General features: G+C 48.6%; 1 protein-coding gene across 1 annotated transcript in view; it reads right to left on the reverse strand.

The window, feature by feature from the left end:
- Positions 1-25,339, reverse strand: part of LOC123278167 (bone marrow proteoglycan-like) — a 59,998-nt gene that overhangs the window by 9,949 nt on the left and 24,710 nt on the right. The gene's annotated exons all lie outside the window — the stretch shown is intronic.

The raw sequence follows: 25,339 nt of genomic DNA on the forward strand, positions 1-25,339 counted from the left end.
CACTCCTGCATTTCATCTTTACTAATCTCATTCTGAGGGACTCATTCCAACTTTCAGTTCATGGAGGAGCTTGCTGTAGCCCTGGTGCAGCCTGTCCAGGTGAAGACTTGGCACTGACGGGTCTCCCATGGCACAAGTTGGGCTGCTGCACAAATGTACAACATGTGTGTACAGAGCACTGGGTAGAGGTCACCTTGATTATGGTGGCCAATACCAAGGAGCTCAAGTTTACATCCTTCCCGTGACCAACACATTCAGCTTGAAGATAGAACGCTCTGCAGCTCCAGATACCAATATCACACTGTTTAGCCCTCATGCTAACCTGCATCCTTCCCCACACCCTGCCAGATACTCGGAATTCTAAGATGTCCTCCAAGCTCCTTCCCCTACGCCCATGCACACATGCTGCACAATCCCTGGGACTGTAAATATGATGTATTTTTACTCCTGTGGTTGTGTTATGTTATATGGTACAGTCCAATTTAGGAAAGGGAGATTATCCAGGGTGCATCTGGCCTAATCAGGGGAGCCCTTCAAACGGACTGAGCTCTTCCTGAAGTCAGAGATTCCACAAGTGAGGGAGATTCAACTTGAGGGAGATTCTCCACTGCTGGCTTTGAGAATGGAGGGGGACATATGACAAGGAATGTGGGCAGCCTCTAAGACCTGAAAGCACCCCCCATCTGACAGCCAGCAGGGAAACAAAGACCCCAGTCTTACAAGTACAAGGAGCAGAGTTCCGCTACAACTAGGTGAGCTTGAAAAAAGACCCTGAACTCTAGACGAGACCACAGCCCAGCCAACACCTGCATTTTAGCCTTGTGAGATCCTGAGCTGAAAACCCAGCCATGCTGTGCTCAATTCTGACCTATAGAACTGTGAGCTAATAAAGGTATGTCATTTAAAGTCACTAAATTGGTGTCAACTTGTCATGCAGCATAGAAGAGTAATATAGCCCTCAAGGTGCATTTTCCTCCCAGGATGAAATTGATGGTGCAGTTGGTGGGAAAGGGCAGGGCTGATTGACACAGAGGAGTGTCGCAAAGGAATGGATTTGAGGACTCCCTGGAAAGATCCCAGAGATAGCAGATCAGGAATCACAGGCAGAGGAAAGCAGAGGTTAGGTTCAGTGCAGATGTCCCACCACCCTTCCTTTCAGACCATAACAGTCTGGGAAGTCACTTCTAGTTCCAAGTTCTGCCCTCAGAGACCTGATGGATCTCAGGGACCAGACCTTCAGGGCTGATCAACTGGCTGCTGACTGGGCTTGGCCAACATCCCTGTGGGGCAGATAAGACATGGACTGAGATCATCCAAGAGTGAGCAACCCAGGAGATAGAGACCTAGACTGTTGCTCTGTGAAATCAGCCTCAACAATTGCTCCTCAGACACTTCCCCATATTGATGCTCCAACGATTGACATAGACCAACAATACTGGCGCTGGAAGGGCCCTTAGAGATGATCCAGTCCAGTCTCCATGTCTCAGATGTGCAAAGTGCCCTGGACTGGACACAGACGTCCTGAATCCCAGTTCAGTGCTCTTCCTGCACCCTCCGTGAGATTACCCTCCTTCCCCTCCACGCACCTCCTCTCCCAGAGACTTCATACACACAAGGCTGGAAGGAATATGTCTTTGCAGTCAGTGCCTCCCTGTGCACCACCTTCTTCCTTCAATATATCCCCAGTCCGTCTACTTCTTTCCATCTCTGCTGCCATCCTCTAGCCCAAGCTGCCATGTTTGATAACACACACCAGAGCCCATCATCCCCATACTTCCCATTCAATGTCTTCCCTCTGCACTAGCAATTAATCCAAACTCATTACCACTGCCTAAAAGGCTCCTCGTGGCTGGCTCTTGTCTGCTTGTCCAAACTCACTAGTATTAGTGACCCTAGTCCTACTGGTTTCAGCTCCATTGGCCAAGCTAGAGTTTTTGTACTAGCACCTTCTCATCTGTCAGGTCTCAGCTCAAAGGTTGCCTCTTCAGACAACCCTTCATTGAGAACTCTCTAAATAAACAAGCCCACTGATCCCACTCTCGTGTCTAGTTACTTTGTCCCACATCTTCCCATTTATTTCCATCAAAGCATTTACCAAAATGATATCGTCTTGCTTATTTGTTAGTTTCTTGTTTATTGTCTGTCTCCTCAGTAGGAAGAAAGATGCATGAGAACAGAGACCTTGTCTTCTTTGTTCACTGCCTAGGACTCTTCCCAGATCATTGGGTAGAGTTTTTCAATTATATGTTGAAATAATTAATCAACTGATTAATCAACTTCAGCTTTATCCCCTGGAGAAAGTTCAGCTGAGTTTAGGTCAGAGTATAAGTCCCTTAATTTTGATTCTACAGGTATTTTTCTGAGTTCCACTTGCCATAGGCACAATCCTGGGCCAGGCTGTGTGCTCTGCATCATTCATTCATTTATTCATTCATTCAACGAATACTCAGAGGTAGTCTCTACTCTCAGGGAGGCTTCATGTAGCTGATAAAGCATGGCAAACAGAATGAACCTATTAGTCAGTCAGTAAGACAAGGCCCTGGATTGAGTGGAAATCTAGAAGGATGGCACTTATATAAAGTGGAAGAAACAAACTTCCAGTGCTACTCGAGTCATATTAAGGGCAAGGGCAGTCAGAGAGGGCTTCCTTGAAGAGATCTTACTTGGACTGGGCTCTGGAGGACGGACAGACAGGATAAGAGAGACAGAGGAGTAGTGGGAAGCACTTCTAGGGGCCCAACCATGGCCAGGATACTGCTGGAATTTAAGCCAAGATATGGATGATTTGGTGTTTCCTGGAGGTTAAGTCAAAGAATGAGGTGGCTTCTCTGCTTTGCACCAAAGCCCAGCTCCTCCAGCAGTGTAGACTTGCTGGCCCGTGCCTCAAATCCTTCTTACTCTCCACACTGTAGTAATCTACTTTCTGCCCACCCCGCTGGTACACAGAAAGTACTCTTACCAAGGTCCCCACTGGCCACCCAATTGCCAAACCCAACAGACACTCTTCATTTCTTATCCTACTTGACCTCTGTCATACACAACACGTCTTTACTTCCTCCTTCTTAAAGACTGTCTCCTTTCTTAGCAACTTTTCTGGTTATTTCTTCCCAGTTTGGGACTGGTGGGCTCCTCTTCCTCTTCTGGAAAGTTAAATATTGGTAATCACATCATCACTTGGTGCTCTTTTTTTCCTAACTCCACACAATCACCATGGACTATCTCATCTACCCCTATGTCTCGAGATACCAAATATATGCTGATCACTCCCAAACTCCAGCCCCAGACCTGTTCCTCACCAGGTCCGGTCCCCAACTGCAGACTCACGTATACAGCCATGGGATAAGCTTCCAAACTTGGATGTCCCACGAGCATTAAGAATTGAACATGCGTCAGACTGAACTCGCCACCCACCTACACACTCACATGCACCTACAAAAACCTGCTCCTCTACTTGTGGCCCCTTTCTCAGGAGAAATCATCCCCTTCCACCCATATCACCAAGCCATAACTGTAGGGCCATGCTTGATCAGCCCTGCTCCATCACCCATGCATCCATAAGTCACAGTGCTCTCTCTTCCCCACCTTGGCTACCCACTCAGCCACATTTCCTCTGCCTCTCCTAATCAATGGCTGACCATCTTTCACCTAGATCATTTCAATGGCCCACAAATTACTTTCCATGCCTCCAGGATTACCACCTTCTCCCACCTCTGATGCGTTGTCCACCTGCTGCCAAAATGAGCTGTCTAAAACCCAGAGCTAATCACACCAACACTTTTCAATTACTTCTTCTTGCTCTTGGGAAAATACTCTCTTCATGATCTAACCTCTATGTACGTCAGCCTCAACACTATTGACACTTTGGACAGGATACTTCTTTGTTGTAGGGGTCCTCCCATGCATTGTAGGATGTTTAGCAGCATCCCTGTCCTCTACCCACTAAATGCCAGTAGTACCTTCCTCCCAGGTTGAGACTTTCAAAAATGTTTCCAGACATTGCCAAATGTCCCCCTCAGGGGCAAAATTCCCCCAGTTGAGAGCCCCTGCTCTACCACCTCAACCCCCAAACACACACACACACACGCACACACATTGTGCTCCAATCATTTTGAACACCATGTTATTTCCCTAACATGCCATGAGCTCTCAGGCCTGCATGCTTTTGCTCATATCATTTCATCTGCCCAGAAGGCCCTTTCCTCCATAACCACTGGGCTTACTCCTTCTCTTCATCTATGTCTCAGTCAAGAATTGCCTCTTCTATGACGCCTGCCCTGGTTCTACCAGAGAGAAGTAGAAAAGAGTCTAACCAGGGCTTATTTCTACCCCAGTCCCTGTTCCATCTCACTGCAGCTTTCTTCTGATTTTGTTTCTTCAGTGGAACAAGGCATACTCACCTGTGGATCGCTGGTACCTTCACACTCCTAGAAACATGCTCAGGGCCCTAATTCACGTCTGCCTAATGAGTGAATGAATGACAAAAGGCAATTCTTGTTCAAGTGTGCCACAGACTGAACTGGGCAGAAGCTCCCTGAAATGACATCTTAGGCAGGAACTTTAATAACAATAACAACAGCAGCCACTAGTATTTAGGAAGCATTTTTTATGTGCTAAGTTGTCCGTATCATTTAATCTTCTAAACAACTCTATGAGGCAAGTACCATTGTCATCTTTAAAATAAAGATAAAAAGACTGAAGCTCAGAGTGGTTAAGTTACTTTCCAGGTAAGTTTCACAGCCAGGATTTGAATGGGAGCCTGCCCTCTTACCCTTCACACCTCTCACCCCGTGGTGGCAAACGACTAGCACAAAGCACTGACGGTCATTCTCTAATGTAAGCGACACACAGGCAACCCTGTAAGTTAGTGGGACAGATGATGATATGGGAAGCAGGAAGAAGATGCTCCTTGGAATTGGAAGGACCCTGGCTCCATTCCTGGCTCTGACACTCATGAGCTGGCCCACTTCAGCAGACACCTTATCTCCCAGTCTCCGTTTGCCCATCTGTGAGTTAAGGATGACAACCTCACTCAGGCTTTGGGGAGGATGAATTGAGAAGGTGGTTGTGCAATAATCTACTAAGTGCCTGACACATGGTAGATCTTCAACAAACAATCCTGAATATTATCCCTATTTTAGGCATAGAGAAAGTGAGGCTCAGAAAGGTTAAGCGGTGGTCCAAATTTCACAAACTAGCAAATGACAGAGCTTGAAAAAGAACTTTAACTCATCTGTCATCCACGAGGAGAGGTTTTCTTAGCATCTTCTACGTAGTCATCACTGCGTGGGACAAGTCACAGCTCCACCATTGAGAAACCAAGTCCTAAGCACCTGGAGTTATAACTCTGCTATCCCCAGCTGGAAGCTCAGAGCTGGAATCGGAGGTTCAGTTGGTGGGAATAGCCCAGGCATGGGGCTCTCACAGACACAGCAAGGGAGGTCTGTGCCCAGGCAGTGAGGGCCTAGGGATGTAAGCCAACTCGCAGATTCGGCAATGAACAAGAAAGGTGGGCTGGCCTGTGCTTGTTGGTGTAGTGGGCTTTCAGGTTTGCTGGGCTCAGCACCAGGCTGGCCACACACCATCCCTACAGCAGCTGCTGTCAGGCCCCAGGAAGACTCCTGGAGATGACTGAAGGGCCCCACAGGGGGAGAGGGGCTGGGTACCTCCAGGTCTTCCTCCTAAATAGGCCATGCTCTCTTGGTCATCTGTAAGAGGACAGCATTCTGACCCAAACCATCCATCCTTCCATCCCTGCCCGACATGACACTCCCAGAAACACCCCAACCCTCTCCAACGCCTTCCGGCTCACGTCATCCTGCAGTTTCTGCAAGCAAGTCCCTGTGAGTGGGGGAACAGAAATGTCAGAGTGCTGGAGGGCTAAAGAGGCTCTTTCCTTCCTTCTTTCCTTCCTTTCTTTCTTCCTCACTTTCATCCTTCCCTCCCTCTTTCCTTCCCTTAGTCCCTTTTCTCCCTCTCTTTCTTTCCTTTCTCTCTTCTTTTATTTCAGGAAGAGTGGCCGTGAGATAGCAACCCTGCCCATCTTCCTCTACTTAATATGTGGGTCGCCTGCCACAGCATGGCCTGCCAGGAGGTGCTATGTCCTCACCCAAGATCTGAACCTGCAACCCCAGGCCGCCAAAGCAGAACTTGCGAACTTAACCGCTGTGCCACTGGGCCGGCCCCTCTCCCTCTCTTTCTTTTACAACCACCACGTTTCTGACGTAAGAATGAATGTAAAGAGAAGGTAACACCTAAAGTGAACGTGACCTTAGGAGACAGACAAATCTGGGTTTAAATGCCAGCTCCACAATGCACCAGACAGATGATCTTGGACATAACCTGCTGCTCAGAGCCTAACTCTCCTCATCTGTAAAATGCAGCGGGTGAGAGGAGATTGTCACACAAAGTTCCTCATTCCTGCTGTCAGCTGTTCTTTATTTTATTTCATTTGTCCAGCTGTTCTTTAAATGGCAGGCACTCTACTCCTCATGGAAGTGTCCTCTGCCCCAGGAGAGGTCCCGCCTGGCACCACGGCCTGTGGAGGGGGAGACATGCCACCGGTTCCTCTCTGCTGAGGCTGGAGCTGGAGAGGAGGGTTGCACCAGGAACCCAAAACTTGTGAAACCCCTGTTGCTTGCTTTCTCATTTAAAAGAGCAGTTGGTCCCATCTGAGGAAGAAGTTGCAGCAAGGGGCTCTTGAGGCAGAAATGCTTTTTAACACAATTTTTGATCTTTTTTGATCCAATGATACTTTTCTAAGAAAATGGTAATTCTGATTTAAATTCAATGTATTTAAATGTACCACAATGATTTTAAAATATCCCATTCTATTTCTCAAACTAAAACTCAAGGAAAATATATTGATCTTGTCTGTACCTTTAAAATGAAGGCAATTTTCCAGACATCTTTTTTTAGTATGAGCTTTATGGAGATATATTCACATACAAGTCACCCATTTAAACTGTATACAATTCAATGGTTTTTAGTATATTCAGAATTGTACAATCACTATCAATTTAGAAAATTTTCATCACCCTAAAAAGAACCCCTTACCCGTCAGGACTCACTACCACCGCCGCCCAGCTCTAGGCAATCACTAATCTACTTTCTACCTCTAAGGATTTTCCTCATCTGGACATTTCATATAAATGGAGTCACACTGTATGCAGTCTCTAGCGACTGGCTTCTTTCACTTAGCATAATCTTTTCAAGGTTCATCCACGTCGTATCATGTATCAATACCACATTTCTTTTTATTGCCAAATAATATTCCATTGTATAAATATACCACATTTGATTTATCCATTCACCAGATGATGGGCGTTAGGCATCCTTTTTGACTTAATATGTTAACTGCAATCTAACTATCATCTGTTGAGTACCTACTGTGTGCTAGACACTTGACCTAATTTCTAATCCTTGCAACAGTCCAGAGGGCAGGTCTATTTCTCCCTTTATACTGATAAAGAAACTGAGATGTAGAGGTGAAGTGGCCCATCCAAGGTCACACTAGTGACAGAGCCGGGATGAAAAAAGGGTTGGCCTGGTCCCCCAGTCCATGTTTTTCCCACTGCCCGATCCCACCCCCTTGTGCTCTGCTCTCTCCTTCCAGTTGGCACTGAGGCCAGAACAAGAAAGAATTCAGTGATCATTCATTCAACGAGCCCTAACTGGCACATGGACAGCAAGCATGCATTAGTCACTGAGCCAGATAAGACCCATATGCCGCCTCCTGGAGTTTGCTCTCCAGGTGTGGAGAGGGCATCATGCAAGGAGGCAGTACCAGTCATCAAGAGGGATGTGACCAAGTGCCGAGAACTGAGAGCTGTTGGAGAGCCCTACAAAAGATTTTGAGAGAAGATGGCATTTTGAACAGGACCCCAGTACACCAGGCAGATTTCCCCAGCAGAGATGGAAAGAGCCACCAAGCAGAGGAACTGGTGTGCTCACAGACACCCATACCAGGAATCTTGGTCAACAAGAATGAATTCTGTCCTCCTGGAGGTGGGAGGTGAAGAGGGTGGGGAAGGTAGGGGAGTGGTTGGAATCACATTGCTGAGAGCCATGAACGCCAGGCTGCAGTCTGAGCTTTGCCCCATGGACAGCAGGAAACCGTGGAATGTTTTGGAGCAAGACAAGATGAAAGCCATTCATGAGCACTCTGATGTCTGTCTTCAGACCCAGGTCCCCAGGCCCCTGCAAATTACCCTTCCAGCAGTTCACAGAAGAGCTGTGTTTCAGCTCCTTGTGTATCTCTGTAGCCCCAGTACCTAGGACAGTGCCTGATGCATTGTAGAGGCTCCATAAACATTTGTTGATTGACAGACTGATTGGATGAATGAATCTGCCAGCCAGCCCTCTCCCCCTCACTGTCCTCTCCCAGCCCCTCTCCGGGCTAACTGGAAGGAAACACCTGGTGTATTCCAGATTGTCCCATCTCACCCACCTACCATATCTCTCCCTCCAGGCCTCTCACCTTCTCTCTCCTTGCTACTCTTTTCCTTTCTGGTCATGAGTAAATGAAGGAACAAATGTGCACGTGCTCCCACCATGGGCTAGGCAGTAGCAGTTACTTTAAATTCTCACTGTCGCCCTCAGGGATAGAAATAATTCATTGCTTTTTGCAGGTGAGGAAGTTGTGATCCAGAATGGTTAAGGGACTTGCCCAGTTGCTGGGTGGCAGAACTGAGACTCACACGGGGCCATTCTGCTTCCATCTAGTGCTTCCAGCCGGGGGTCTGGAGTATTATGGTGGGGAGTGGCATGGGGTGCGGAGGAAGAGGAGGCAAAGGTAGGGTCTCCTGGGAGGAGGTGAGGGTGCAGGGGTGGAGGGGCTTCTCAAGCCCATCCTAGAACCAGGTAGCTGGATATCAGTCTGAAGGCTCCTACCCCACTCTGGGTCCAGCTACCACATCAGGAAGCTGCTGACAGATTCCTGGCCTCCACTGCTGTGTCCACTCCTCAGGAAGCTGGGGCATGGGGCAGGAACACACACACACACACACACACACAACAGCCCCCAGGCCTGAAGTGGTGAAACAGTAGTTGCCTTAAGCAGAAAGACTTTATTGTTCTACAATATTCTTCTCCCTAGAGCATTTTTATATAATTCGCAAAGTAAATTTTCATCTCCATTCTTGATGAGGAAAACATCCCTAAGAGGCTTTGTCAGAAATCCTTCAGTCGAGCAGGCCAGCTGGTATCCAAGGCTCTCTGGGTGGCCTGACTCTCTGCCACTCCTCTTAAAACCATCTAGAACGTTAGCTTCAGAAAAAACCTCCAACTCCAGAACCCTCTCATTTTACAGATGGGAAATCTGATGCTCAGCCCAGAGGAGGGTCTGCTCAAGGGCCTCCAGCATCAGTGGCAGAGATGGATCTCAGGCCCATGGGACCCCCCGACACCACCCCATCTCTCCTCTTTCTCCCGAGGCTCTCTAACCAAGCCTTTGTCACTGCCACTCTCTAACCAAGGCTGTGCCTTTGAGGGAGAGCTGGGCACCACCTCCAAATGCCAGGGGGCATAGCTGAGGCCATGACAACCTCACCCTCCACCTGGGAATTTACCTGGCAGTACAGGGCCCAGGCACACTTGGGCTTCAGGGCCAAAGAGGCCTAGAGAAGCAGGTGACACATCTCCTCTTCCAGCACAGCACCTCCCTTCGGGTCAAGGGTCTGCCAAGGCCATGTGATTCCTGCTCTGGGACTAAGGAGAACTTCCACAAGCTTTTGCTTTGGGTCTGTATGGTATCAATCAGCTTGGCATTGAAATTCTTTTCCTGCCTATCAAAAGTCTCAGCTAGTAGTTACGTGTCTTCTTTTTTTTAAGAAAAAGTAATGTCTGCTTAATACAAGTACCTGAGCGAGCAAAGACTTTCTGGATATGAGGTCCTCAAAGGTAGGGGAAGATTAGCAAAAGCATCCGCAGAGCTGAAAATGGAAGGCTTCCAAACTGAGCGATTGCAGGGGGGCCTTCTTTCCGCTGGCACTCGTGGTACACCAGGAAGGGGTGGATGAACGTCAGAAGAGTGACAAGCACCAGCATCACGTTCACCTGGAGGGGTACAGGAAGGAGGGAGGTGAAGTCCAGGAACTCTGAGCAATGCCCATGACCAATGAGGGGACCAGAATTCCGCCTAGTTTATCTTCCACTTTCCACTCAGACACTCTGGTGCCCTGGAGGAAGGACTCTGCGTTACTTTTCATTCTGCCCTGTGGAGCCAGGTGGGGAGGGATATTGTGCCCATTTCATGGATGAAGAAAGAGAGGCCCAGGCGGCATTCAGTGACCAGCTCAGGGTCACACAGGAAGCTGACGGAGGGACCAGCGCTACATCATATCTTCTGAATATTCAGTTAGGGTGCTCCGATATCACCACCAAGTAATTCTCCTCAGTCTTTCAGTTCAGGGCTTTTTTTTGTTTCCTCCCAACGACTGATTTAAACTCCTGTTCTACACTTTGCTCATGTTTTTAAAATGAGGCTAAAGGGCAGTGCAGTGGTCAGAACACTGAATTCAAAGTCAAAGGACTTCTGCTCCTTTGCTGCGGGCTTCTGAACATAGAAGTCACACAACCCAAATCTTTGAGCCTCTGTTTCTTCTATCTCAAACAGCTGGAGAGTCACACCCACCTCCCAGGGTTAGTCGGGTGTGGGGATGCAGGGGTGAGAGCACAGAGTTCCTGCCACTCATGTCAGCTGTGGAATCCAATGCACCTTGCATCCCTAGGGCCGAGGGCAAGGTCCACCTGTGCTCATCGCAAGCAGGAAATATCTTTGAACTCTTAGGTTTTCATGAATCGTTGTGAGGATTTTGCGTTCTCCTCCAGAATATGATTACTTGTCTCCACACACATAAAACAATATTTTCTCCCCAAATCTCTGAAGAACGTGGGCCCCCTGGGCAGCCACCCCATGATAGCCCTGTGGTGTCAGGTACCCACAGCACAAGGCAGGGTGCTCCCACTGACCCCAGTGTGAGAAGAAAGACCAAGGATGTACCCGTGTGCAGCAGTGTTCCTGCAGGAAATACCTCAGCCAGATTCGGGGCGCCCCCGATGGGTGCCCATTGACTCACCCAGATCCGGATGTCCTTGGTGGTCTGAGGCCCACAATACTCACGTAGAATGGGTCATTCTGGAGGAGGCCCTTGATGAAGGTGAAGATGAGGAACTGGAGCAGAGACACAATGGCTGACAATGCCATCACTAGCCCAAAGATCTTCCCAAAGTGCTCCGGAGGGAAACTGGGAGAGAGACAAATGGGGTTCCAGTGAGACTCAGGGACCCTCCCTCCAAGCAGGGCCTCATCTGGGTGGGCCTTTGTCAGCTACTTGCTCACAACTCCCGTGTCCTTGGCCTGCCTTCACCCACCCTCACCTACACAGCCCTCTCCCCTTTGCCTTTGGTCAGGCTTTCAAACCACAGAACACAGAGAAGTTATTGTGCTTGACAGTGGGAAAACAGCAGGGACCCAGACACACGCTGCACCCCAGGGAAGTTACGAGAAAAAGATGAACCCAAAAACAGATCACTATATGCCATATGATGTGTGCACCATCAAATGCAGCAGGAATAGAGTGCCCAGAGCACAAATAAGGGAAGACACTTTCTTTCCAACTCTTCCCTGGGAGTGTTGGAACAGAAGTGGGCCTCGGAGGGTGAATAAGAGTCCACCAGATAGATAACAGAGGCAGAGGGAGAGCTGATACGAAGGCTCAAGTACATGAAAGCTCTACTCCTCCGGCCAGCCTCACCTCCAGGCACCACCCTCCACACCTGCTCCCAGACCCTGTCTCCATCACCTGACCATCTCAGGCCCATCAACACCTCCCAATTTCTGTGCCTCCAGCACACTTTCCTTTGCCCCGTGTGTCCCCCATTATGTAACGCAACCCAAGCCCACTTACGCAAGGGTCAGGAAGGCAGCATTGCCCCCATAGAGGAAGGAGCGGCTGATCACTTGCAGGATGAAGGTGACGTACTGGAGGGGGAGGACAGGGACTGAGGCACAGAGGGCGAAGCCCAGGCACAGCAGAGACGTCAGGGCCAGAGAAGGAACCGTGGAGCAAAGGGCCACCGCCGAGGCTGAGAAACCTGGTCCAAAATGGAAGAGGAGGGGCTGCCTGCAAGCGGGCACAATGGAGGGCAGGAAGGAGGCAAGAGAGATCTGCGGAAAGGGAGGAGCCACCATCCATCTAACTTTCCAGGCAGAAACCCAGGGATCATCCTCAAATCCTCTTTCTCCCACATGCCCCATCTCCAGTCCATCAATGAATGTTGATGATCCACCTCCTAATTATCATTCAAATGTATCCACTCTTCTCCATCCCCACCAACTCATCCTAGTTTTAAACCACCATCACTCGCTCACAGATTACACAGATTGCAATGGCCTCCTAAGAGGGCCACCTGCTCTGGTCCCTGCAACCTGTAGACAGGCATTCTGTGTAGCACCACAGGTACTAACAAAAGACAGTGGCGATCCAAACAGCCATCTGGAGGGACAGCTGTCTTGGCTGTACTGCAGCCCTGTCACGGATAACTAGGCAGCGTGAGAGGAGTCAGGTGAAGGCCCTGCTGGGGAGCATCCTCGGGACAGAGAGTCACACAGCAGGAAGACTGCAGAACAGGGCGGCGTGCAGTATGTGGCCTTTATCTGAGAGCGAAATTATGTCTATATATTCTGTCTTTAAGAAAAAGACCATTGCCTAAAGACAGAGGGAAGGAATAGGGTGCAGGGAACAGAGAGGAAAACTAAACTTCTTTGAATGTATACTGTTTCATGGTTTTGGCTTTGGGAAAATGTAAATGTTTGATATACAAATGTTTAAAAATTCAATTAAAATAAAATAATAGGAAGAGAACAAGCAAAGCAACCCTCCAAAATCAGGAACAAAATGAAACCAATGAACATTAGTTTATGTCAAGTTGGTGATTCTTAAAACAGTAATTTGACTGTACATCCTCTTGTGGGATATATGCTAAGGAGGAGAATGAAAGGAAGGACGGAAGGACAGAGAGAGAGAGGAACAGCATTCAGCAACAGTATTCTTATTCATAGTATTGATATTGCTAAAACTAGTGACAATATATAAAACATACTTTTAAGATACTATACGTGTGTGTGTCTGTATAGTATTGTTAGGAACCAAGATTTTCAGAGGAAGAGAAAAAGAGATACGAATGTAAAATTAAGGAAGTAAAATTTGAATTAAAGTATCATTATTAGGCATTCACAGTGGTTGCGTTACATAATGGGGGACACACGGGGCAAAAAAATTTTTCTTCCAAAAAATTATGTATGCTTTAACTCTATCCAAAGCCCAAAAGCAATGACAACCCAGGAGAATTAGAAATGCTAGCATCCAGACTACAGTCTTTAAATACCATGTCCCATTAAAGGGACCCAGCGTTACTTGGAGAAATGGCTGGTTTCAGGTCTGGGATAGGAAACATACCCAATGAGACGGATGTGAATATCTCATTGTGCTAGAAACTAAAGAGACTCTCTAAAACTAATGGGGTTACCTCTAAAGGACACAGATACTGGATTGGTAAAGTTCCCAATGGCCAAAGATGTGACGATTTGAACATCAAAAAGAATCGTGGTGAAAATGGATCAAATATATTTAAAATGAGACTTTGAAAGAGAAACAATGAGTAGTCACGCCCGGAGGTTGCTAGGACATCACTTCATTATTCTCAAAATTGGTGAAAAGAAGAAAAACCAAGCATTTATGCCAGGGTAACAAAATAGTTAATAAGGGGAAGTTTTTCGTTCTAAAGGAATTCTCGTTGTTGAAAGCAGAAGGAAAGATGGAAACAGGAAATCACCAGTTTGCAACCCTAATAAAATACTGGGTCTAGGCATTGATCATCAATGGCTGCTACAATCATCAGGTGCACAGTCGATGGGAAACTTATAATAAGTGGATGAGACTGACAAAGTCTGAGCCCATTGATCAATCTCAACATGATAAGAACAGAACAATAGGTACCAGGGGCCTGCTGACGGGAGCCGTTAGGAAGCCCACAGCTCCACCTCTGAATTATTCTTGCCAAAAATATGAAACTGAGTCTCCTTGAGCTTCCAACCTGTGTTTTTACAGGAAATAGCCAAAGAAACATTTCAAATGACACTAAAAGGATGCCAAATCTAAAATGAGGGAAGTGTGAACAGAACAAATCACCACGTTTCTTCAACAAATAAACAAGGACAAAAAGCATGTGGGAGACGACGCCTATACGCGTAAAAAGACATAAAAGGCACATCAACCAAATATACTGTGTGGCTCTTAATTTGAACAAATCAACTGTAAAAAGACATATTTGAGACAATTAGGGAAATTTGAGCAGACTGCATAGTAGATGATATTAAGAAATCATTGAGGGTGTTTTTAGATGTGATGATACTATGGTGATATTTAAGTAAAAGAGGTCTTATCTATTGGAGCTATAAACTGAAGTATTTACAGTTGAAATGGTTTGATGACTGAGATTTGCTGTAGAATACTCCAGCAGGGTAGGAGAAGCAGGGCAGGGATGTCATGGAAGGTGTAGATGAAAGTCATAGGAGAAATGTTACTCTCTACTTTTGTCCCTCCCCATCCCCAACCCCTGCAGGTTAAAATACCTCAGCACCCCTCTGTTCCTCGACTTATGTCCAAGGGGCTTGTCCAAGTTCCTTGGCATGGGGCACAGCCTGCCCCTTCTCACGGCTCTCTCTCCAGCCCCTTCCATACTCCTTTGTACCCTGGCTAGCATGAATTACTCTTTTTTTTTTTTTTGCTGAGGAAGATTCGCTCTGAGCTAACATCTGTGAATCTGTGCCAATCTTCCACTATTTTGTATGTGGGTTGCCACTGCAGCATGGCTGATGAATGGTGTAGGTCTCCACCTGGGATCCAAACCCACGAACCTGGGCCACCGAAGCAGAGCGTGCTAAACTTAACCACTACAACACGGGCCAGTCCTTGAATCACTTGAAGGGATTCCTCGGAGTCCTCAACATTTCCCTCTCTCCTTCACAACCTTGACCCCACCTTCAGCCCACCATATTCTTGGGCCACTCTCCCAGGGCCCTCCTCTTCATCTCCTCACTTCTGACTCATCCTTCAGGTTTCAGCTTAGATGCCACTTTCTCCAGGAAGCCTTCCCATACACCGATCTCATCCTCATCTGGAACAGGTTATGTGCCCTTATTGTGTCCCCACAGCCCCCTGTGGGTTTCCTTCATGGATTGTAATGCCTAATGACTTTCCTTTCTCTACTCTCTACACTGAGAACAAGGACATATCTGTCTTGTCCACTGTTGAATCTGCATCTACGTCTGGCCCATAATTGGCACTCAGCGACTAGTGGTTAGACAGACAGATGGATAGATGGATGGAGTAATGGAGGGATAGACGGATGGATGCAAGTAGAAAAAGATTAAGAACAAAAGAGAAGATTGGCAGACAGGTAAATGAAGATCTCTCCTCTCCTGGTTGTCTGATGCTCCAGAGCGCAGGTCTCACCTGTCTTGCTCGCTTTCTTCTGATACCTCTGTTTAAGCTGGTCCATGAGCAGACCATTCCAGGGGGCACAGAGCACTCCAAAGAACTGAGTGATGGCAAAGGCATTTGTGTAGATGCTGACTGCAGAGGGCAGAGAAGGGTTGAGAGATAAGAAGTTTCCAGGACTGCCTTACAGGAGGGGACCCACCCACTCTGCCCTGCCTGATCATCCTCCCCACATCCCTGCTCAGACCTTTCTCTGGAGCACATAGCCCTACTGGGCTTAGCACCCCGTACCCCTCGAGGTTCCAAGTCCCCAACTGGGATGCACAGATGGGATGCCTCCCAGCCCCGCCACATACCTACTGCCCTGTCTCCCTTGGCCAAGGTGGTGAGTGGAGAGTTGAGGGTGCCGATAAAGAGGTAATGCCACAATTGTACCATAGACAGCCACATCAGGTGCCAGGCAAAGCGCCAAAAGAAAGCGCAGCTACAGAAACAGCGGAGTTCCTTCTGCTGCCCTGCATCTGGGATCTCTGATGGAGAAAGGAGGATCTGAGCATGAATTACGAGGAAAGTGGAACACTGGGGTGAACAACAGCGTAGAGGCCTTAATGGAACAGCTTGAGGTCCACGTTCACCTTGTATTCTTACCTCCCAGAACTCATCCGGCGTGCCCTCTGAGCTGCCCACAAGTGGCACATGCTCACCTCTATGCCTTTGTCATCCTGGCCCTACCACCTTGAATGACCTTCCCCATGTTCTTCTCATCTACTGAAATCTGGTCTGTCTTTCACAGTTTGAGTTCAGTGACCCTTCTTGCACTAACACTTTCCTGATCTTTCTCAGCCAGGAGGGTGAAAAAAAAGACAAGGAAAGGAGAAAGTTAGATACGAAATGAGGGTTAGTGGTAGACAGCTGTTGTCTCAGCTGCTCTGCATCCCCTCTCTTTCGGTACCAGGATCCTGATTTCCTCTGGAAATATTCCCCTGTCCTTTTCATCATGGTCCAGATGGGCCTGTGAATTCAGTGTTCTGTTCCTCAGCCAAGGTCGCCCAATCCGATCGTTCTCCCTAGAGAGGCAGACTGGCTGTGACTTTCGACTGGGACCCCCAGGCGTATCCTGGTTCTGCTCATCCTGGAGCCCGGAAAGTTCATTTTTCTCTTGATTATGTGAGCTTCCCAGAATCCTGTTCTTGTTTCTACCTCAGCCAGCAGTGGTTTGTGATGTTTGTAACAAAAGACCCAAAAGAGATGAGGAAGCAACAGAGGCTGTTATGGAAATGGAATAGTGAGAGGGCAGACCCAGGAGACCTGCAGAAGTGAGGACAAATAAGGCAGACTTAGGACTGAAGAGTCGGGGGACAGGAAGGAAAATGAAGGAAGATGGAATTCAGGTGGTAGTGTGATAATGACATGAGAGAAAGAAGAGAGGGACAGAAAGGAGAAAAGAAACAAAAGTCTTGCCCCTGTCTGGACCCTGTATAAATTGAGGGGGTTGAGAAGACCCCGCAGGTCCTTTCTCCTCCTGACCTTTCCTGATTGAGTCTCTAGGGAAGCACTGGAGGTGAGAGAGCAGGTCGGCCGCCACGAAGACAAGCTTCTGAAGGGGAACTGGGTTCACCAGCAGGGCTCACCTTTCTTTGTCGAAACGAACTCCGACTGTCCCTCCAGCTCTTTGGACTCCACTGTCTTCTTCTCCTCCTCCCTGCTGTCCCTCCCAGAGCACAGGCTGTGGAAGCAGAAGCCCCCTCAGCCCAGCCCGAAGGCTGTGAGCTGAGCCTGAGTCTCAGGCTGGAGGGAATAGTGCAGGGGATCCCCCGTTTCACAGCACAGTGAAATCACCTCTTAACAACCCCGAAGCCCAAGTCACAGCCAGACCAGTTAAACCAGAGTGTCTGGGAGTGGCAGCCAGGCTTCCAGATTTTTTAAAGATCTCCGAGTGATTCTATGATTCTGATACCCAGCAAAGTTTGGGAACCACTGGAGGCGTGGGAAGAGTAGGAGAGGTTGAGTTCACATCCCAGTTCTTGTTCTTCCTGGCTGTGGCAAGATGGCTCAGACATAACCCTTCCGACCCCTATCTTTCACATTGGGAAAATGGAGCTAAGGGTATCTATCTGAGAGGATCATGGTGAGATGAAATCAGAGAGCACATGGGATCTGGCAGACAGTAAGTGAGCAGCAAATGAAAGTTCTCCCTCTACTGCTTGTGGGGAAGAGCTGCAGAAAGGGTCACATTTCTTCACTTCCTCTGTTCTCCACTCTTTCCGATGGAATTTTGCAGCTCTGACTGTTTCCCCATCCCCTGAATCTGCACCAGGCCTTGTCAGCTGCCTCAGCCAAGAGAATGCAGCAGAAATGATGCTGTGCCGATTAAAGCCATGAACTTTAAGAAAGCTTGTGCATTTCTGCACTCTCTCTCTTGGAACCCTGGAACCATCACATGGACAAGCCCAAGCCAGCCTGCCAGAGGATGACAGCCAGGTGTCCCAGACATCCCTGTTACCCCCAATGACCTCCAGAAAAAAACTCGTGTGAGTGAGGTCATCCTAGACAAGCCAGCCCCGAGCTTGCCCACTAGATGATCAGAGGCAAGCATGAGCCCTGTCAAGATCATCCGAGTCTGTCCCTGATCAGTAGAACTCGTCAGCTCCCCACAGACCCAGGAAAAATAATAAATGCTTAAGGTTTCAGGCCACTGAGTTCTGGGGTAGTCTGTTATGCAGCAATTGCCAACTGATACACCCATTCTGGTCTTCCTCTCCTGTGACAGGTTTCCTCTGCCCTACTGTGACCACGACTTTCCCATCCCCTGCTTCCATCCCAGGTCACATGGGGGGCTCTGGCCCACAATCACTAGATCATAGTCCTTACCCATAGCGGTGTTTGAGGGGCAGCGGGTAGGGGATGTGCGCCCGGGGCAGCAGGAGGAAAGTGCACCCAACATGCCAGACACTGAAGACAGAGAAGAAGAGGAAGGAGGCCCTGAGGCTGATGCCCTGTTCATAAAGGAGCTGCAGATAAAGGAGGAAAAAAGTCAGTGTAGGGGCCAGCCCAGTGGCATAGTGGTTAAGTTCACATGCTCTGCTTTAGCAGCCTGGGGTTCATGGGTTCAGATCCCAGGTGTAGACCTGCACACTGCTCATCAAGCCATGTTGTTGTCGCGTCCCACATACAAAATAGAGGAAGACAGGCATAGATGGTACCTCAGGGACATTCTTCCTTAGCAAAAAGAGGAAGATTAGCAACAGATGTTAGCTCAGGGCCAATCTTCCTCACCAAAAAAAAAAAAAAGTAAGGAAATTCTGACACATGCTATAACATGGATGAACCTTGAAGACATCATTCTAAGTGAAATAAGCCAGTTATAGAAGGATAACTACTACATGATTCCATTTGGATGAGGTCCCTAGAGTAGCCAAATTCACAGAGACAGAAAGCAGAAGGGTGGTTGCCAGAAGCTGGGGGGAGATGGGAACTGGAGAGTTCGTGTTTAATGGGGACAGAGTTTCAGTTACACGAGATTGAAAAGAGTTCAATCTGGAGATGGATGGTGGTGTTGCTTGCCTAACAATGTGATGAACTTAATGCCGCTGAACCACACACTTAAAAATGGTTAAGATGGTAAATTTTATTCTATACATTTTGCCACACCAAAGAAAAGTCAAGGTAAGAAGCAGGAGCTGGAACCTCAGTTTCTAAGAATGAGTCTTGGTACAGGCTGCTGCCTTCCACCCTGGAAGCTAATTAATTACACCTCGTACACACATAGCCTCCCTGTCACCCCAGGGCCCAACCAGCAGCAGAGGAGGCAGCGTATTATCCATCCCCACAGCCTTATAGAGCCTCCTGGTGAAGTGAAGCTTCTCAGAGATCTTCCAGCCTGGTGCTTTTTTATTTTTTTTTACTGGCAGCAAAGTCCTTTTGTTCAAACAAAATTTTACACAGAGATTCCACATATGAAACACATCAGTGGGGAGTGGCCCTGCCATCCTCCCCCTTATTCTCCTTGGTGACCAACATAACATCAAAGGGAACCCCTCAGTGTTCCTCGACACCCAGTTTGAAAACCGTTGATCTAGCCCAACCACCTCACTTTACAGAGGGTGAAACTGAGGTCCAGAGAGGTATAAGGAATTGCTGAAGGTCAGACTAAGCAGCAGCAAGGTAAGATTAAATGAAGATCTCAAGCTCCTGTTCTGGCACGCTCTCTCTCCTTCCAACTCGAAAGAGGGAAGAGAGAAAGGGAAGCACATCCAGGGGAAGGAGGAAGAACCTGGAAAGTGTTTCTTGTACGAGCAGTAGAAAGGCTTGAGTACGTGCCCCAAGGTTCAGCTTGTGGGCGACCCTCCAAGCCCAGGTGCTCACAGTACCAAGCTAGTTTCATATCTGGATAGTGACTCCCAGAGATCCTCTTCTCTTGCCCCTAGCCCACAGGCTGTGCCAGCTGCCTCTGGCCTAACACAAAGCCCAGAGGGAAGTCCCAAGTTGGTCGGCTTGGGGTGTCAAGGACTCATATTCTTTTATTCCTTTCACTCATTCATCCTTAGTTTGCTAGCTTTTGTCCTCCAGCTTGCTGCCTCATTATCACAGAATGGCTGTCACAACTCCAGCTATATTCAAACATTGAAACAGTTGCCACAACATTCAAAGAGGAAGGGTGGAAAGGGGGACCAAGGAGGAAGGCTTTCTTTTTGCTCTGCTCTCATCTTCCAACAAGGAGAGAAATACCCTTAAAGTCCTCGTGAATACAACCCCTTCACCTCATTAACAAGGATGGGAGAACATGCCCACCTCTACTCTCATTAGCAAGGAGGAAACAGACTGCCTCAGTTGGCCTAGATCAATCAGGATTCATCCCCTGGGCTGGGTGGATGGACAGACCCCTCTGTGGAGGACAGGCTTCTTCACCAGAAGCAGTCCTGAAGTCCAGCATTGGTGAGATCCATGGCAAGCCCAAGACCCGTGGTCCCGTTGTCAGAGGCCCGATCATATTCAGGGGACCCAGCCCTGCTGCTTCTTCACCACCCACCTCCCCTGGGGTTCTCCGCCCTGTCCTCTTCCACCACCTACAGAACCTTTATTAGAAAGCACATCTGGGAGACTGTTCTTTTAGTTCCTGAAACTCCACATCACATCAGATGCCTCGACAGGCACACACGTGTTCACACACAAACATAGACCTGTACACAGGTGTGCTCAGACACACAATAACATGTATACACACCCCAAAACATACTGGCCAAAGTCACACAAGTACACACATGTGTGCACACACAGATTCAGGCATCTTATGGTGCAGAGCTTCATAGGTGTCCACAGACACACAGGCTTATCCATAAATACACAGAGATGCACAAAATGTACACCCTCAAACAACACACAAATACACACTGACTCAAAGATTTACACACATTTACATATACAGATTCACACATACACAGATACACACAGGTATGCAAAGAGTGACTCGCTTACACACCCAAATACATATACACGCATGTGCATATGCATCTCCAGAAATATTTGTACCTTCTCCCTGTGCCCCATGTAGAACGACACACAAAGAAGTATTTCTGTCTCAGAGTGTCCCCCTCATTATCTCCCCACAATCCAAGGCTGTTTGCCCTCTTAATACCCAGTCTCAGGTCTGAACTGCTTCATCAACCCCAGATCCTACTGGGAGCCAAGCATCCTGCCTCGAACAAGGTAAAGAGCAGCAACAGTTCTCTCTCTCAATGTCCCCTGGGTCAGAGAACACGGGGTGAGGGAGAGAAGCTGAGGCCTGGGGCTGTAGACACAGCATAGGAGCCACAGGCTACCAGATACCCTGACTGGCCCCAAGGCCCTCCTGCTGGGAGGCACCTGCATCTTGAGAATGTAGCCCCTTTAGGGAGGTAGGCTGTGGATGGGGGAGAGGGAAGGACAGCCACCCTCCTTGGAATGGAGTGGGGAACAGATCTCACAAGAAGTTGGGGCCTTTCAATTCACCCACAGTGGCTGGAAGAATGGAATACAGGGGCCAGTATCTGAGATCAACAAGACAAAGGAATAGAGGAACAGGCTGCCTACGAGACAAGTAGACAAGAATACTTTCTCCTCCCTCCAACATGCTTATACAGGTAGCATCTCACTGCTCCACCTCAATCCTTGAATCAGCAAGATCAGCTCCGTTTTGGAAAGCCACCCCACTCCCACCCAACCCCACCCCGAAAACTGAACCCAAACAAAACAGGACGGCCAGTTCCCCACCCAGCACCGAGTGGGATCTTCCCCCAGAGCCTGGGGTGGAGGGGTGGGAATCCCCAAGCCAGGGCTGAGAAGGGTCCTCCGGAGTCCATGCTCCGCCCCCAGGTGGCGCTGCAGCCGAAAACCTCAGCACCCACACCTACCCCTACCAGGAGCCTTTTCTCCACCACCTTTTACTTTCCTCAAAGCCCCACCCTGCGGGAGTGATGGCTTCCAGGCGTTTCCAACCCCAGGGAGTCCTCCAAAGTGAGCAGTGAAGGAATGAGTCAGGAGATGCTGTGGGAAGTCTGATTTTATTTCCAGGAGGGACAAGGGGACCAGCCCAGTGTCCAGGGGACAGACGGGAAGCTGTGAAGGCGAGAGGCTTCAAGGCAGGGTCTCTGTGTCACCGGCTTAGAAGGAGCAGATGAAGGGCAGACGCCTGCTACAAGGGACTAGTCGCCAGTGACCATCTGTCAGTAGAGAGCACAGTGAGGTCAGCTGCCCATCTGAGTGTGGCTTGTTTCCCACTCCATCCCTCCTCAGGCACCTCATACCCTCGCTCGCCCGCTGTGGCTGTGATCAGTCAGCCGTATGTTGCCTACACATCCCTACCAGCTCACATTTCTTGAGCTCCCACAGCAAAGGAAGAAGGGTGATTGAGTGCTTTCATCTTCATAATGACTCCAAGAGATGGGTGCTAGCTCATCCCCATCTCCCAGATGAGGAAACTGAGGCTTAGTGGGGTAATAACATGCCTGTGTCTCAGCAGGCCAGTGGCAGAGCCAGGATGTGAATCGCAACTGTCTTACTCCAGCGCCTATGGTCTTAGCCATTGTACTAAGCTCCCTCACATCCCTCATGCATGCTGTTGGAAGCTGGAGAACTGTCTGTCGGCCATCCCTAATTCCACCATCTTTCCTTAGTTCCTCATCCACACTTAAATTCACATCTGCTACTCTCATCTGTCGCCCTCATATCAGGAGAGGGAAATGACGCCCCCCTACCCCAGCCAAAAGATGGAAAGCCCGAATCTAACCCCCATACAGGACACCCCATCACCTGGTTTTGCTTTGAGGAATCCTTCCCTATATCTCAGCCCTTCTCACAGAGAGGACGTTGGCTCTCCAGTTGGGGGAGGGTGTGAGTTTGGGGAGGTGTGTTGAGACAGCTCATAAGGATAGTATGTGAGAGTCCACATTGCCCCCCTTCCCCTTTCCCAGTCCCCCTCACCTCTGCTGCTTAGAGCAACACAGTTAGCTCTCCAAATTCTAGGCTCCTGCGGGGCCCAGTGTTCATAATCCCAGGGGCTCCCATCAGTCCAGCGAAATCTCCTGCGCCACCACTAGAGAAGGGATAGGCTGCATCAGAGGGCAGATGTCCAGGAAGACAGAGACAATCACGGAATCCAGAGAATGCCCACCGAGCACCAAGCATCCCTTTCTGGACAACACTATATGTATAATCTCTTCTCACTGTTGACCCAGCCAGAAGCCAGATACCCTAGAGATCCATTCCTGAGTGCAGGCAATGGCATCATCACACAGAGTAGGCTTCTCAAACTTCATTGTGTATACAAATCTCCTGGGGATCTTGTTGAAATGCAGATCCTGATTCAGGAGGTCTGGGGTGCGGCCCAAGATTGTGCATTTCAAGCAAGCTACCAAGGGATGCGGACACTACTGCTTCATGGACCACCCTTGAGTAGCAAATGTGATGGCACTTATTCATCCACAATCCCGGAGTGACTCTAACAGAAGAAGGACTCCATTTTAGACAGGAGGCACCTGAGGCTCAAGGAAGTCATTCAGCTAGGAACTGACCAAGATGGGCCGTGAACCTATCTCGTGACGCCAGTGATGTGCTGGTAAATCTTTAACAACCAGCTCTGGGGGAAGGTGAGAAGGCAGAGGGACTAGTAGAAGTTTCCAATTTCCTTGGTGTAAATTCATCCACCATGAGAGATTTCAAGCTACAAGCATGAACTCACTCAACATGGAGTTGGGAAGAGATGTGCATAGTCACTGGTTCTCCTGAACCAGTACAAGCCAGCTCCAGCTCATCACCACCTGCCTAAGGTCACCTCAGCTGCTGGGATAAGACTTGAGGCTGGCAGGTGTACCCTCGAGGCCAGCAGAAAGAACTTCCCGTACCTGGGAGTTGGCCCCTCACTTACCAAGCCCATCGTGAAGCCTCCAATCCACGCCACACCTTCGTCGATACCTCTGAGCAAGCGCTGGAGGAGATACTATAAGATGTTGTGGTGTATGGAGACAAGATGGCCTCGGTAGCTTCTCCTGCAGACATGCTGCAGAGAGAAGAAGAGGTGGTGTAAAGAATTCACTCTCCTTTTACTCAAGTCCATGAGTCTCCAGCAGAGAGCCTTACATCCCTTTTCAGTTCATAAATCAGGACCTACTTGCCCCCCTCAATCTCATCGCTTGCTACTCTTACTGCTGTCAGCAACTTCTTGCAGAAAATAATAATAATACTCAGAATCATTATAGCCCCCATTTATTGAGAGTTTACAATGACCCCGCGACTATTCTAAATACTTTCCATGCATTATCTCATGGAAACTTCACCAGAAGTCTAAGAGCTTGGAACTATATATCTCCATTTTACAAATGAAGATGCTGAAGCTCTGAAAGGTGAAGTGACTTGCCCAGGTAACACAGCCATTGACAGGCAGAGCCAGGATTGAACACAGGGCTATCTAATACCAAAGCCTTTGTCCAAATAAGTGGTTCTCAAAGTGCAGTCTCCAGGCAACAATATCATCATCACCTGGGAGTGTGCTATAAATGCAAACTCTTAGGCCCCATCACAGACTTGCTAAATCAGAAATTTTGGGGATGGAGCCCAGAAATCTGTTTTGTAACAGATTTAATATCGCTAGGAGATTCTGGTGCACATTAGGCTTGATAACCACTAGTCTAAATGTTTACGGAACAGGAGTTTGAATCCACTCTCTTCTTCTCCATCAGATCCTCCACAGTAACCTTGCTGCCACTCACCTCAGTGTCACTAAACGTGCTAGGAGTTCGCACCAAGAAGTAGCTGCGGGCCTTGCACCCAGAATGGCCAGAGAGTTGAACTGTTTCCTCTTCCCTGGGGCACTGCAAGTCTTCACCTAGGGCTGCTGGGTGCAACTCCATGGCCTGCTCATCCTCAAAGGTCTCTTGATTGGTGGAAGCCTCAGCTTCCTCTCCTTCTGACTGAATCACCTCCTCTGTTAGGGCCAACTCTCCCTCCTGCTCCCCTGAACCTTCCACATCCTGTGTCAGGTCTGCCTGTATCTCTCAGACGTCCAAATTGGGGTCATCATTCTCTGAAAAGAAGAGGTAACTTGCTTTCAGTGGGGGGCGGGCGAGGGGGGGGGGGTTGCAGTCCCTTTCTTCCAGGACAATGGACAGCTCTTATCCCACTCAAGCCTTCCTATGGACGCCACCTGGCGCCAAGACTTTAACAATCTCGGAGGCATTGAGTGAGGCTAGAAAAATGGATGAGAACCTGACTTCTAGCTGACACCACAGGTGTGTATTTTAGGGGTGGGAGAATGCACCTGTGAGAAGCCCTTCACCTACACAAGTGCGTGGTTTTTCTTTGTGAAG

Source organism: Equus asinus, chromosome 17 (genome assembly GCF_041296235.1).
Source record: "Equus asinus isolate D_3611 breed Donkey chromosome 17, EquAss-T2T_v2, whole genome shotgun sequence".
NCBI classification, from domain to species: domain Eukaryota; kingdom Metazoa; phylum Chordata; class Mammalia; order Perissodactyla; family Equidae; genus Equus; species Equus asinus.